Below are 13744 nucleotides of genomic sequence, written 5' to 3'. Positions count from 1 at the left end.
GCCAGGTGGAGACAGTCAGCTGCTCAGGAGAGAGATTGTTCTGGGTAGTTACTGCTAGCAAGGGATCCCATTTTTATCTACCTGCCATCAGAGTAATCTGTCCTCTGCTGGAGGCACCTTGGAGGAGCAATGAGCAGGTGAGGCTCAGCAGATGGCAGTGCAGCCGGGTGACTCCGGGCTGGAGCGGGAAGCGGCCAGCCCGGCTCAGGAGGCCTCTGGCAAGTGCGGTGAACTCAGGAAACCTCCCCGGCCCTCCCCTATTTCTGGTGATACCGAGCCTCCTTCTGGAAAGGCACAGTTTTCCTACTCCGTTTGTTCTCAGATTGGTGTTATACCCTGGAGCCAAATTAGTGGCTAAGAACAATTGGAAACAAATGCTCTTTCAGCATCCCGCTGTGATCTGGGGATCCAGGTGGGGACACCAGCCGAGTGGTTGCCTTCTCCACTGAGCCACCCCTCCGCAGAGAATCAGCATCCCAGAACCATTCAGCACAGCCAAATTCCCTCATAATCAGCCTGTGCTGTGCACATCTGCCTAACCTCAGTTAAACAAGCTGGAGCCCTGTTAAGTTATTTATGAAACAATATTCAGGACCAGCCCCCCGAGGCGAGTTAGGAAGTAATGAATGGAAGTGCTATTTGGAGAGGCCTGCTCGCCAGGGCCTGTGGCTGGCCTGCTAGAGTGAGTGGCTCTCTCCCCATGGGGCCTGGATGCTCAGAGTCTCCCTTTGATGGCTGCCATGGTGGATACCCCTTCTCCAAGACGTAGGTGCTTGCTAGCTTGGCTTGGACCTTAGTGTACCTCCAGCACTGGTCTGAGGGGAAGGGGCTGACCCTCCACCTCGTTGTTATCTGGATGTGCCTGCTTTAAGTGGGGAGACCCTCCTCTGTGGTCCCTACATACATGCTGGATGACACTTAACCTCCCAAGCAACTGGTGTCTGTTTCTTCCTCTAGACTCTGGACTCCCTGAGGCCAGGGAGCTGGATTTGTTGTTCATTATTGACCTCCAACCTAGGAAAGGATCTGGTAACCTCAAAACACATTTTATAAATTGAACGAAGGGAGCCACTGGCTGGCTTCCAGTCTTGGCCTTCCTTGGGTTCACTCCTTCTCTCAACCCGTTTCTGCAGACATGAAATCAGGGGTTGGAACGCATGATCGCCAAAGGTTCTAGCCAGGTCTCACGGTGCATGGTTCTGACAAGCAGCTCTCCCCCCTGCTCCTTGGAGCCACCTCCTCCAGGATAGGCACTACCCGTTGTGGCTGAGGTCCCTCTGCCCTGGTGATGCTGGCTTGATCATTCTGTAGTTTTCCAGCCTGGGTCTTGCTCTCTGGTGGCCAGATACTGTCCCCTGCATGTGCTATTTTTCCTTGACATATCTCAATCTTGTCACTTTTCTCAGGCACACAATTGAAATTTTCCTCCCAACTAAAGGCAGATGCAAAATAAAAGCTTGTTGGCACAAAGAATTGCATTTCACTCTGCCCTAGGCTGCACCTCCTGGGTAGGCTGTATTCACTCTTCTCTCCGGCCCAGACCCCTCTCCACAAGGGAAATTGAGGACCTCTTCATTTCTACCCAAGGGCAGTCAGCTGTAGCACATCACATCCCTCTATCAGGCTGCCTGTATGCCTGCTGTAGAACAACTTGCTTTCCATGAAACACCAACAATAGCGATCATCATATGTACTGACACCAGAGAAATAATTTTAACTTTTCAAAGTATATAATTATTTCACTTTGTTTTTACAATATCTCTGTGCTGCAGGCAAAGCAGGAATAAACATCTTGATTTATTTGAGGCCCAAAGATTTATTGGTGTCTAGCTCAAGATTTCTTGGAATCTTAGACCTTTCTAACTTAATGTGAGCCTAGTGAATAACTCCCTCACCAATTCTTAACCTCTCTGGGGACAGGGACAGCTTTAAAATCTTGTATAATGTATAAAACGTATAAATCTCTCCACAGAATAATGTATACACAAACACTATTCTGGATAAAATGTGGAGGAGTTTGTGAACCCCTAAAACCTTAAGATCCGGCCACTCTGTTCAACAGAAGAAGAAACTGAGGCCCAGAGAAGGTCAAAGGCCACATAAGGTCAAAGCCGTGAAGACAGAACTGTCTCCTGGGTCCTGAGTAAAAACACTTCCCAACACACCACGCTGCTCACTGCTGCATCAGGTGAAGGGCCCAGATCCCCTCATCTTCTTCTCAGCTTCCTCTTCCCTTTTCCTTTTAGATTTCCTGCAGTGGATGCATGTGACTGTCTTTCATTTAAAAAAAAAAATTTTTTTTTTCTGTCTTTCATTTCAAACTAGAGAGTGGCCTGCTCATTATCAGTTGTCTCCTACCTCCAACGAGTTTAAAACAAATTTAAAAATTTTTTTTTCTTTTCTTTTTTACCCTAAATTGTATCTCATCTGTCCAGTATCAGCACCCTGGAATCACCCCAGCTCAGATGTTTCCACGGGAAAGTTGTCTTCCCTGGCAGCAGCCTGGCCTGGGAGCCCCTGTCCCTTTCTGCCTGGCAGGCCCCTACTCTGTGTTCTCCCCAGTGGTCTTCAGAGACGTGAGGTCCCTTGCTCTCTCTGTCTGCCCTGGGCTCCCTTACCCTCACCCTGGCTGTCAGAGGCTCCTCTTCCGCTCTTCGACATCCTAAGCTCTTTTCTTCTATAGAAAATGGGAGAAGGAAAAAAAAGAAAAAAGAAATTGGGAGAAGTTACTGGTAGTATATACTTTTAAAAATTGGGGAAAAATACATATAACATAAAATTGACCATCTAAACCACTTTTAAGTGAACAGTTCAGTGACATGAAGTACTTTCACAGTGCTGTGCAACCATCACCACCATCTATTCCCCAGAACCCTTTTTATCTTGCAAAACCACAACTCTGCATCTGTTCAACCATAACCCCCATCTTTCTTCCCTCCCAGCTCCTAGCAACTGCCGTTCAACCTTCCATGTCTACAAATTTGACTTCTCCAGGTCCCTCATGGGAGTGGCATACTGGTTTTGTCCTTTGGTGTCTGGATTATTTCATTTAGCACAGTCTTCTCCAGGTTTATCCACACTGTACATACCATGTGTCAGAACTTCCTTCCCTTTTAAGGTTCAATATTTCCTTATATATATTTACCATGCTTTGTTCATCCATTCATCTGTCCGTGGACATTTTGGTGGCCTTCCGCCTTTTGGCTCTTGGGAATAATGCTGCTATGAATGTGGGTGTGCAAACATCTCTGAGCCCCTGCTTTTAGTTCTTTTGGGCATATCTTCAGAACTGGAGGCATGTTTTCAGGGTGCCTTAATTATTCTTCACTCTCCTACAAGTCTATTTTTATTTTATTCTTAAACTAACATCTTTTAAACAACTACTGACCTCACCGGGTCTGTGGCACATGCCTCAACGGGTGCTTTCTCAGAGAGCTCCAGAGGTTCTTTCCTGTCCTTTCTCTCTAAAACACCTCCCGGTCACTTCTGCTCCCTTACCAGGCTACATTTTTCTTCTTGGTACTTGTCACCACTTGATTGTATATATATATACACACACATATATATACACATCGATATATAAATATATACATATATATGTTTGTATGTACAGTTTGCTTGTTTCCTCCATTAGAATGTGAGCTCTGTGAAAACAGGGACTTTTCTGTTTTGTTCATTGTTATATAGTTGATGTCAGGCACAGTGCCTGGTACATGTGCCTAAGACATAATTATTAAGTTATTATTTTTTAAAGATTTATTTTAGAGAGGCGTAGGTAGGGGCAGAGGGAGAAGGAGAGTCTCAAGAAGACTCTTTGCTGAGCGGGGAGGGCTCAATCTCACAAACCTGAGATCATGACCCAAGCCAAAACTGAGCTGACACTTAAGCGACTGAGCCACCCAGGTGCCCTAATTATTAAGTTATTATTAACTCGAACGAATGATCAAAAGAATGAATAAATCAGCAAGGGACTATTCCTACCTGTGAACTTCTTCCAGTCTAGTAGGCAGAGGAACACATAAAAATGGTTATATGGCAAATACAGAGGCTCTGAGACATTAGTAATGGGATCTGTGGCTGTGGCTCTGGGACTGCCCTGGAGAGTTGACCCAGGAAGTACTTCCCTGTACTGGGCAGATTTTTCCCTCAACCTTGATAAAAAGGCCCATGCGACTTGAGTAGCTTTAATTTCATTTTCCTTCCAGTCTCCCCAGCACCTCATGACATGAGACTATTATCATCGGTCTCCAGACAAGGAAACCAAGATGGGTTGATGCTAGGCCATAAAGCTAGTGAGTAAGGCAGGTTTAGAGTCTGACTTCTTTTTTTTTCCTTTGTCAATTATTTTTCTCATCCTTATTTCTTTTCAAAAATTACAAAAGTGGTGGTGCTCATGGCAAGCAGAAACAAGGCAAAGATACACTAAAAATGATGCCTTCGTCTGGCTGTACCTGGTGCCCCATCAGCTCCAGTGTGAACACTGGATCACCCCTTTCACTCTGCCTCATGCTCACACAAACACATGCAAAGGGATCAACTCATTCTAGAGTCTTCTCTGTTTTTGTAAAAATAGAACCACTCCACACACATCCTCTGCTACTTACTTTTCTTATTTTGAACATTATGGCCAGCTTGCATGGCACAAGATGTAGATCTAACACATTCTTTTAATGGCTTCATTTATTTACAGTATGGTTGTACCACAAGTTATGCAACCAGTCCCCTATTGGTAGACATCTAGGTTGTTTTTCACTTTTCCCCTATGATAGATGCTCCAGATTATCCTTGTGCACTGCTACTTTTTCCCTATAGGACACATTCTCAAATTAGAGCTGCCTGGCCAAAGTCTCTGTGTATTTTTAATGGTAATAGACACTGTGTACTATTTTCTCAAAAGGTAGTAGCAACCCAATGTCATGCTTTTAACCACTGCACTTTCTAGGCCTGACTGACTATCCCCACCCCTCTTCCCTCAGAGCCCAGAACCCTCAGGCTCATCCCAGCCTCCTCTGAGCTGGCCCAGGACTCTCCAGGAAGGCAGGAGACACCCACCTCCTCCTTCTCTCACCTCTGGCCATATGTGGCCCTGGGCATTGCTCTGTCCTCTTCCTTGGCCAGTGAGGACTAGCAGTCAATAAAACTGGATTGTAGTTCTAATTCTGTCATTGCCCAACTGTTTGACCTTGGACAAGCCCCTTCACTTTTCTGTGCATTGATTTCTTCATTCATAAATGGAAGGACGTTGGGCTGGATGACCTATAAAGCCCTCCCTCTCTCCAGATGACCTTTACAGTTTGGGACAGCCACAGAGCTGGCTCCCAAGTGGAGCACTGGGGTCTGTCTCCTCTTTGGGGTGGCAGGGAGTGGGTGGGTGCTCAAGACAGGACAGAAGAGCCTTTCTACTGCTAACTACCCACAGAAGTCCTGCCTGGTTCTTAGTGGATGGGCTGAGGATTCTAGGGCCAGGCTGAAATGGACCTGGGTTCAAACTTGGCGCAGCTGTATTCCAGCTGTGTGACCTCGGGCAGCTCGCCTCACCTCTCTGCACCTTAGCTTCCGAATCTGTTAAATGAGCAAGATAAATTGGCCTCAGTATTCTAGAGCAGCACTGTCTAATACAACCTTCTGTGATGATGGAGATGTAGTCTGTCTGAACCTTCCAGGACAATAGCCACTAGACACATATCGAGCACTTGAAATGCGGCTGGTGAAGCTGAAGCCTGAATTTTAAATTTTCTTTAATTTTAATTAATTAGGATTTGAATGTAAAAAGCCGCATGTGGTCAGCGGCTACCTTGCTGGACTGTGCAGCTCCAGAGGATGAAAATGAGACACAGTAATATAGTGTATAGGAAGTGCTTAGCTAGCTCAGGGTCTGGCACATAGTAAGCACTCAATAAATGTTTGCTATTATTAGGTATTATGTGTCTTGCTTTCCGGCCCGCCACACCTCGTGGCTCTCAATGACACCCCATACTGGCTGTCCCAGAGTCACCTGGGGGAAGGAGGGAGGGGGGAAGGTGTTGCTGCGGTGGTGCATGTCAGTAATGAGCCTTGCACTAAATGTTTCTGGTCTGCTACTTTCCCTGGAGGGTCATGTGAGCCAGAGTGGTATGTGGCCTGCTTTGCAAGTGATTAACATGGTGTAAGCAATCTGCATAGAGAGAAAAAACCCTCCGTTGGTATTCCATTATTCTATTAGAGTTTCAGAGCCGGGATTAAGTGGACATGATTTCTTCCTATGGGCCATTAATTTTGTTTTATTGCTGGTCTGATGGCCATTACCCTTTTTTGCCAATGCATTCCCCCATTAGGTTTGTACAATTAACAAAATATGTGCTGTTAGGGCTTTGATAGGAACAGTGGGATGGAAATAAAGGGAGGGGGTACAGCCGCCCCTGAGTTGGGGTGGGGAGAGGCTGGGCCCAGGGGTGGGGCCTCAGGAATAAAGCAGGGTGGGGCTTCTTCAGCACCTGCCCTGTAGCCACTGGCATTCCAGAAAAGCTGCCCTAAGACCTTTGCAGGCTGTCTCGAGGCTAGGAGTGGAGTTGCCCAGGTGAGAGGGAAGGACACGAGGCAGGCCTGCTTGGTGGTACTGGTGTTTCCCTGGATCCCATCCTCCACCCTCCAGCTGGCACAGTACAGCTGAGAACATAATGAGCCACCCACCCCCATGCTGTCACCTTGAACCCGAAACTCTTCAGCAGGCAGAGTAAGTCTGCCTCCAGGTGTCTGGCCCTTGACGGGAGAGACTTCCGGGGTGACGCTTGCCTTCTCTCGGGGGTAAACAGGAGGACCGGTGCGTGATTAAAAGGGGGTGACTGCATCCTCCAGTGACTGCCATGTGGAAATGCAGGACTGGCTTCGTTAGGTCTTCCAGTCTTTGGAGGAAAGTTAGAAATATGGATTGTTAAAATGCAAAATCTCTCGCTTTTTAGACATTGGCAGAATTTATAAAAATGCCAGACAGGCAAGAGTCAGCATAGGGGCTGCCAGTTGGCAACCTCTGTCAGACAACGAGGAGTCATTGAAGGGTTTTAAGGAGGAGTGGACCTTATCACATCTGTGTTCCAGAAAGATCCCAGGCTATGGGGAAGTGGTAGATGGGCAAAAATGGGGTGAGGCTAGAGGCCAGGAGACCAATTAGGACTGGGAGGAAGAGAGAGGCAGGTCAATGATGATGCCAAGTGAAGAAGAGCCATGATATTCCTGACAGAGAATCGGCAAGTCTTGGGTAATGGTGTGTTCACACCTCAGAGGGTATCCACAGGTCCAGGAGGTTGCCCTGGGAGCGGGTCCTCTGCAGAGGGCCCTGAGGCCCTGGGAGTGCACACCTCACTCACCTGATGTAGACAGATCACTAGTGCCTCCAGTTCCTTCTGGCACATAGGAAAGGTATGAGGATTAGCCCACCAGTGCCAACATTGCCTGGAAGGTTTTAAATGCATGCCTGTTCTCACAGCTACAGGCCCAAGATCAGAGACCTGGGCCTGGGCAGGGCCTGAGGAACGTACTTGGGCAGCCAGGACTAGGAGATGGGGAGCTGAAGACAGGTGTGGAATTAGCATCCGTTCTTACCAGGTTCAGGAACGGCTGTGCACTACCCTCAGTGCTGGGGTGGGATGCATCTCAGAGTCAAGTATTTAGTGCCAGGCAATTTTATCAGTCTTCAATTACCTAGTTATTGTGTAATTTAGAGCCTGGTGGTCAGGGCCTACAATGCTGTAACTGCCAACCTCATTCAACAAATGTAAGCAACTGCAAGCTGTTGGCAGGTGACGAGGGAGCGCAGTGGAACAGAGAGGAGGCTCAGCAATAAGGTAGGGACACACAGGGCATGCCGTCTGGACGGATGGGTGGTCCTGCAGGAGTTTCCTTCTGGAAAGATATATTCACATTTTGTTTTCCCTGGAAGTTTTGTTCATCTGCCCGTGGAGGGGTTTTCAGAGAAGAGGAGCATCCAGAGAGACTCTTGGTGTCGAAGAATGGGTTTCCATAATTTGTCCTCATCCCTAGGGCAAGGATAGAGAAGCTTTTATGGGCAGTGGGATGAATGCAGAAGTTCTCAACCTTCTTGCTTTGCCTCTCTTTCTCCTTTTCTGCTCAGTTGCTACCAATTTTTAACTTTTAATATTTAAGAACCACGGTAGCCCTCATTTATTATTATCATTAATATGTTCTAAGCATTACACAAAATGCTCTAGATGCCTCATCTCATTCAAAGATGCTACTGTCGGGGATCCCTGGGTGGCTCAGTGATTTGGTGTCTGCTTTCGGCCCAGGGCGTGATCCTGGAGTCCCGGGATTGGGTCCCACATCAGGCTCTCTGCATGTAGCCTGCTTCTCTCTCTGCCTGTGTCTCTGCCGCTCTCTGTGTGTCTCTCTCATGAATAAACAAACACAATCTTTAAAAAAAAAAAAAAAAGATGCTACTATCACCCTTCTTTTAAAGATGAGAAAATTGAGGTTTGTAGAGATTAAGGTTAGGTAAATGATGCTCCCAGGTTTGAACCCAGAACTCTCTGACTCCCACATCTTTACTCTTAACCAGGGTGATATACTGAGCTACCTTAGCACAAGACTTAGAACTCTCCCTGGTGGGTTAGTCTGGGCAACCTCCGAGGTATATAGATGTCAGATGGAATTTTGCTTTAAGGATTATCTAGTAGTCTAGCCCTATCATTTTGCCTATGGGGAAACTGAGGCATGGGGTGGGGGGGGTAAAGTTCCTTGTCCAAGATCATACATTAATGACAGAGTGAGAAGCACGTGAACCATATCTGATTGACACCTCTCTGTTAGGGGTGTTCTTTCTATTAGACTCATGGCCTTGCTAAGCCTCAAGCTCACCTCTCTCCATCCTTACAACTTAACTAGGCATGTTGCATGGGTGCCGCTCAGCTCTCCTGGGGCATGTGCTACCTCCTATGAGAAGCTTTGTTAAATCCCTCTCCCTACCTCGTTCCCAGATAATCATAAGCATTCAACAACTCCTCCCTCACCTACCATTTCACAAATGTCCTCATATTTATAAATGTGAGTGGTCAATTTCATAGTTCCATTTTATTTTCATGGTGAATAAGTCAGACCTAAGTTTCAATTCTGATTCCATGATTGCATGGCTGCTTGTTTGAAGACTTTTGACATGATTGTTTGCCTGCCAGGACCGCCAGCTATTGGCTTTGGAAGACCCGAAAATACATGGCACATCAGTGGGTCAGCGACAGGTTACGTAGACTTTTCCACGGGTACGTGGTAATGAGTGAAAAATAAGGATGGTGTGGGGAGGTTTCATGTTCACGTATATGTACACACACGGTGTGTGTGAATGAGAGAGAGAGGGAGAGGAGCAAAGAGAGACAGAAAGAGAAGGAAAGAGGGAATGCTTTCCATGATGCTCTATTTATTCAATTTAACGAATGGTCCTTTGTGGCTCTCCTTACTTTTGGGGGTCGAATTACTTTATGAAATGATGGTGAACAAAGACAATATTAATCTTTTATCAGTATATCAGTATGTCAACCCTGTCGATCTCCTCATTTATTTTTTTAACATTTCGTAGATAGGTGAAGCCATGTCTGGGAGACCAGGCCGTGCAGCAGCTTCTCACCCAGTGCAGGTTCTCCTTCCAGTGTTGGGGAGCTCACTACCTACAGGAAGCCTGTTTGGGGATGGTTCTCATTGCTAGAGACTTCTTTCTTCTATGGAATTGAAAGTTGACTTCCTCTAACATGTAGCAATTACTCCTGATCCTGCTGTCTAGAGTAACACAGCTCCTTTCTCCTCCTCCTCTTTGTAGTTTCTTCAAATATTTGGAGGACCACTATGTGGGAGAAAGATGGGTAATTTCAGAGAGGGACAAATGAAGGCATCAGTCTGATTTCTTTTCGTATCTTCTACCTGACAGCCTCCTAGTAATGAAAATAATAACATAATAAATAATAATGAAAATAATAACAAAATAGTAATATTAGCTAACATTCAGTGAGTGCTGAATTTGTATTCTAAGTACTTTGCAGTTTACAAAATCATTCAATCCTCACTCAAACCTCAGAGGCAGAACCCTTACTCGCCTGATTTTACTGATGGAAAACTGAGGCACAGAGAAGTTAAGTAACCTTCCCATGGTAGTGCCACTAGTAAGTGGTGGAGTCAGGACAGAAAACAGGGCAGTCTGGGGGCCCCTGGATGGCTCAGTCAGTTAAGCGTCTGCTGTCAGCTCAGGTCATGATCCCAGGGTCCTGGGATTGAGTCGCCCATCGGGCTCCCTGCTCAGTGGGGAGTCTGCTTCTCCCTCTCCCACTGCCCCTGCTCATGTGTGTGCTCCCTCCCTCTCTCTGTCAAAAATAAATAACCAAAATCTTATTTTATGCCCAGAAAGCTGGGAAGTCTGATTCCAGAGCTTGCATTTTTATTTATTTATTTAAAGATTGTTTTAAAAATTTTATTTATTTGAGGGCATCCCTGGGTGGCTCAGCAATTTAGCGCCTGCCTTTGGCCCAGAGCGTGATCCTGGGGACCTGGGATCGAGTCCCATGTCGGGCTCCCTGCATGGAGCCTGCTTCTCCCTCTGCCTGTGTCTCTGCCTTTCTCTCTCTATGTGTCTTTCATAAATAAATAAAATATTAAAATAAAATAAAATAAATAAAAATTTTATTTATTTGAGGGAGAGAGAGAGAGAGAGAGAGGGAGAGAGAGAGAGCATGCACAGGGGGAGGGGGGCAGAGAGAAAGGGAGAAGCAAACTCCCTCTTGAGCAGGGAGCCCAGTGCAGGGCTTGATCCCAGGACCCTGAGATCATGACCTGAGCCGAAGGCAGATGTTCAACTGACTGAGCCCCCCAAGTGCCCCCAGAGCTTGCACTTTTCGCTACTAAACTTTGAACCCATGCTTTAGCCACTGGACATCTTCACTCACTTCTCTTTTCACTGTGAAAGTTATTAAAATGTATGCCAGACTGCATCGTAAACTAATATGGATTGATAAGTCCAAGGTGAGGGGACTGTCCATCCCTCAGTTGGATGCCGTATGGCTATTAATGCAACCTGAGATCACATCTAATGGCTTTGGCAGCAATGCTGTACTCTGCGCTCATCCTGAGCTTATGTTAAATTCAAATAACATATATATACACACACATATATATGTATTTTAAACTAGGGTTACCCTATTTGGTGTTTCTGGAATTGACTTTTGAATGAAAGAGTAGGATTTGGTGTATATATTCTTGTCAAATATTTTCCTACAATTTTGTAAAAAATAAAAAATTGGATTTGCATGTGGACGTGGGATAGAGCAATTTGGTGGTTTACAGAGATAGGATTGTGGCCTGTATTTCTTTATTTTCAAAATCATTTCTTTTATGGATATCATAATGTTATTGTGCAAAAACTGGTAAAGGAAAAAATGGACTTTGTCATTTTGGCTCATTCTTTCAGTTTGTTAAAAGCTTTATAACACTCTTGAATCCATCTCCCCAATAGGAGCTTCCTTCCCAGCTTTGTAGCATGTGCAAACAGCAAGTCTGCTGTATCTTCTAAGCTGCTGGCGGCTCCACAGACAATCCCAGAGGGCAGGGAGAGAGTACCTACTGCTGCATGCAATTCAATCTAGAGACTTCTTATACTGAGTTCATGTATGCTCAGTAGCCGTGTGTCAGTTGTTTAAAAGACTATAAGTTGGAGCCCACTGCCGACCATTGCCAATCGGCGGCTGGTTCTGAGCTGCTGGTTGTGGACTCTGTGTGGAATGAACAGGGTCTTCCAATGAATATTTCAACAGACATATACTGAGAATCCAATAAATCCTGGGCACTTTGCTAGATACTCAGGCCATACAGATGCATGAGATGCAGTCCTGTCTTCCAGGACTTGCAGTCCAGTGGTCTGGGCTTATCTCAGAGGCAGCTCCTTGAACCATGAACCTGTTATGCAGATGTGAGTAGACAGCTCCACAGGAAGTGCCTTAGACTGGTAGACGCCATCATGAACGAAAGGGGCATTTTCTTTCTATGAGCACATCACGCTATATACACCATGCCTGAACTTTCGATCTGAAATGCCACCTCTGCCAAGAAACCTCTCTGTTTTAATGAACAAGAAGATCTTAAAGAGATTGGAGCAGAGGGGCTCATCTTCTTTGTGTCATTTTCTGTTGAAAAACGTTAAATGGCTCTACCAGCTTCTAGCCTGAGTCTGGCCTCTCTTCCGAACACTCAGAGCCCTAGATGCTCTGGCCCCAATTGGCGTACTCAGTGTTGGTCTCGCCTTGGTCTCTCTCAGGCAGACCAGCTTCTGCATTGACCCAGGGCACTCCATGCCGTCCCCCTCTCATCCTGGCTCAGACTGCTCCCTTTCTTGGAATGCCCTTTTGCTCCCTTCTACCAGCCAAATCTTGCCTGTCTGGTCTCCAAGACCTGTTCATCCTGAATACTCCCTCCAAATATTTCCTTGAGTGCCTCAGCTCTTGCCATCTTCATTTCTCTATGGAGAGAGAATTATAGTACCTACCACCCAGTTGAGCACTACTGTGCATATAGTCCTGTCTCCTCTGATGATGTTCCACATGGGGAATCTTATTTCCCCAATGACATCATGGCAGCAGTTTTATAACAGGACCCACCCACGGATTTTGTTCCTGCCGCTGTACATAGCCACCGTAGATCATGGAGCAGACACCTGATAAACATGTGCTGGGTTTTCCTTGTTGTTATTGCTTTATTCCAGAAAGAGAAGTAAAAGCAGTCACATCTTTAATCTTTCCAAGTCTTGCCCTCATCCTGCTTCTCCATGTGCATTCTTTTCCTTCCAGCCCCATTGGACTCTTCACCTTTCCTTGAAAATTCTCCCCTCCATCAAGACTTTCCATAATCCTGACATAAACAACAGCCTTGGCTTTGTGGTTTGCTAGCTTTTTGCTACCTTCCCTATATAGGTTGCAAGCTTTCACAGGGACTGCTGGGCTCATCCCCCTGCGTGGGGTCTTCCATCAGATGGGAGGCATCAGTAACTGATTATTGCCTTGGTCAGCTTAGGGGTCTCAACAGCCATGAGATTCCTATAGGACTCCTATAGGGAAAGGGCTGAAACTCAGGAAATTGAGGCACCAAGCAGGTAAGGAGGGAGTGATCCTCTGTCTGTCTGTCCTGGTTAGCTTTCCTAGATGGTAATCGCCTTGCACCAAGAGTCCCTTGGCCAGGAAATGTTCCCACTCAGCACTATGTGAATAGAGCTACTAGTCCTGGCTTTGCTCCTGGACCAGACCCACTCTGAGGTTACCCTCAACCCTGCCTTGGCTCTCAATCCCAGCAGAATCATACATATCTATAAAAACGTTTTCTTTTATTGGCAGATGAAGTCCGGAGCAGGATTCTGAGGCTTTCTGTCCTCCATGCCGCTCACCAGAAAAGGGACTGTGAACTGTAAGTAACTCTGATTGGTGTTTCCATGCTGACTCAGTGAGGTTATGGGTTAAAGACCAGCCCTGAACCTAATCTTTAACGGTCATGCATTGTGCAAGAGAAATACTCAACAATGAGCTATTCAGAATGTAAAATACAGAGGACTTCTAATTAGATTAGGTCTAAATGTGACAGAGAAGCCCTATAATATGACATCCTATTTAATTAGACTTTATTGATTGTGCATTAAGGTGGACTTGATGTGTCATGTGTGTCATGAGTGTTGGAGAGGGAAGCTCTTGAGTTTGCAAGGCCAACCCAGACCCCAGCCACTATCATCTGTGGG

At 46.1% G+C, this 13744-nt stretch overlaps 1 protein-coding gene across 13 annotated transcripts in view; it reads left to right on the top strand.

The window, feature by feature from the left end:
• Positions 1-13744, top strand: part of PKNOX2 (PBX/knotted 1 homeobox 2) — a 310043-nt gene that overhangs the window by 108001 nt on the left and 188298 nt on the right. For all 13 annotated transcript variants that reach the window (XM_038535746.1, XM_038535750.1, XM_038535757.1 and 10 more), the window contains one exon: positions 13350-13419. The gene's annotated coding sequence lies outside the window, so the exon portion shown is untranslated. The remainder of the gene's footprint in view (positions 1-13349; positions 13420-13744) is intronic.

Source organism: Canis lupus, chromosome 5 (assembly GCF_011100685.1).
Source record: "Canis lupus familiaris isolate Mischka breed German Shepherd chromosome 5, alternate assembly UU_Cfam_GSD_1.0, whole genome shotgun sequence".
In the NCBI taxonomy this organism is placed as follows: Eukaryota; Metazoa; Chordata; class Mammalia; order Carnivora; family Canidae; genus Canis; species Canis lupus.
The sequence above is the reverse complement of the archived record's forward strand: the minus strand, read 5'-3'. Positions and strand labels throughout refer to the sequence as shown.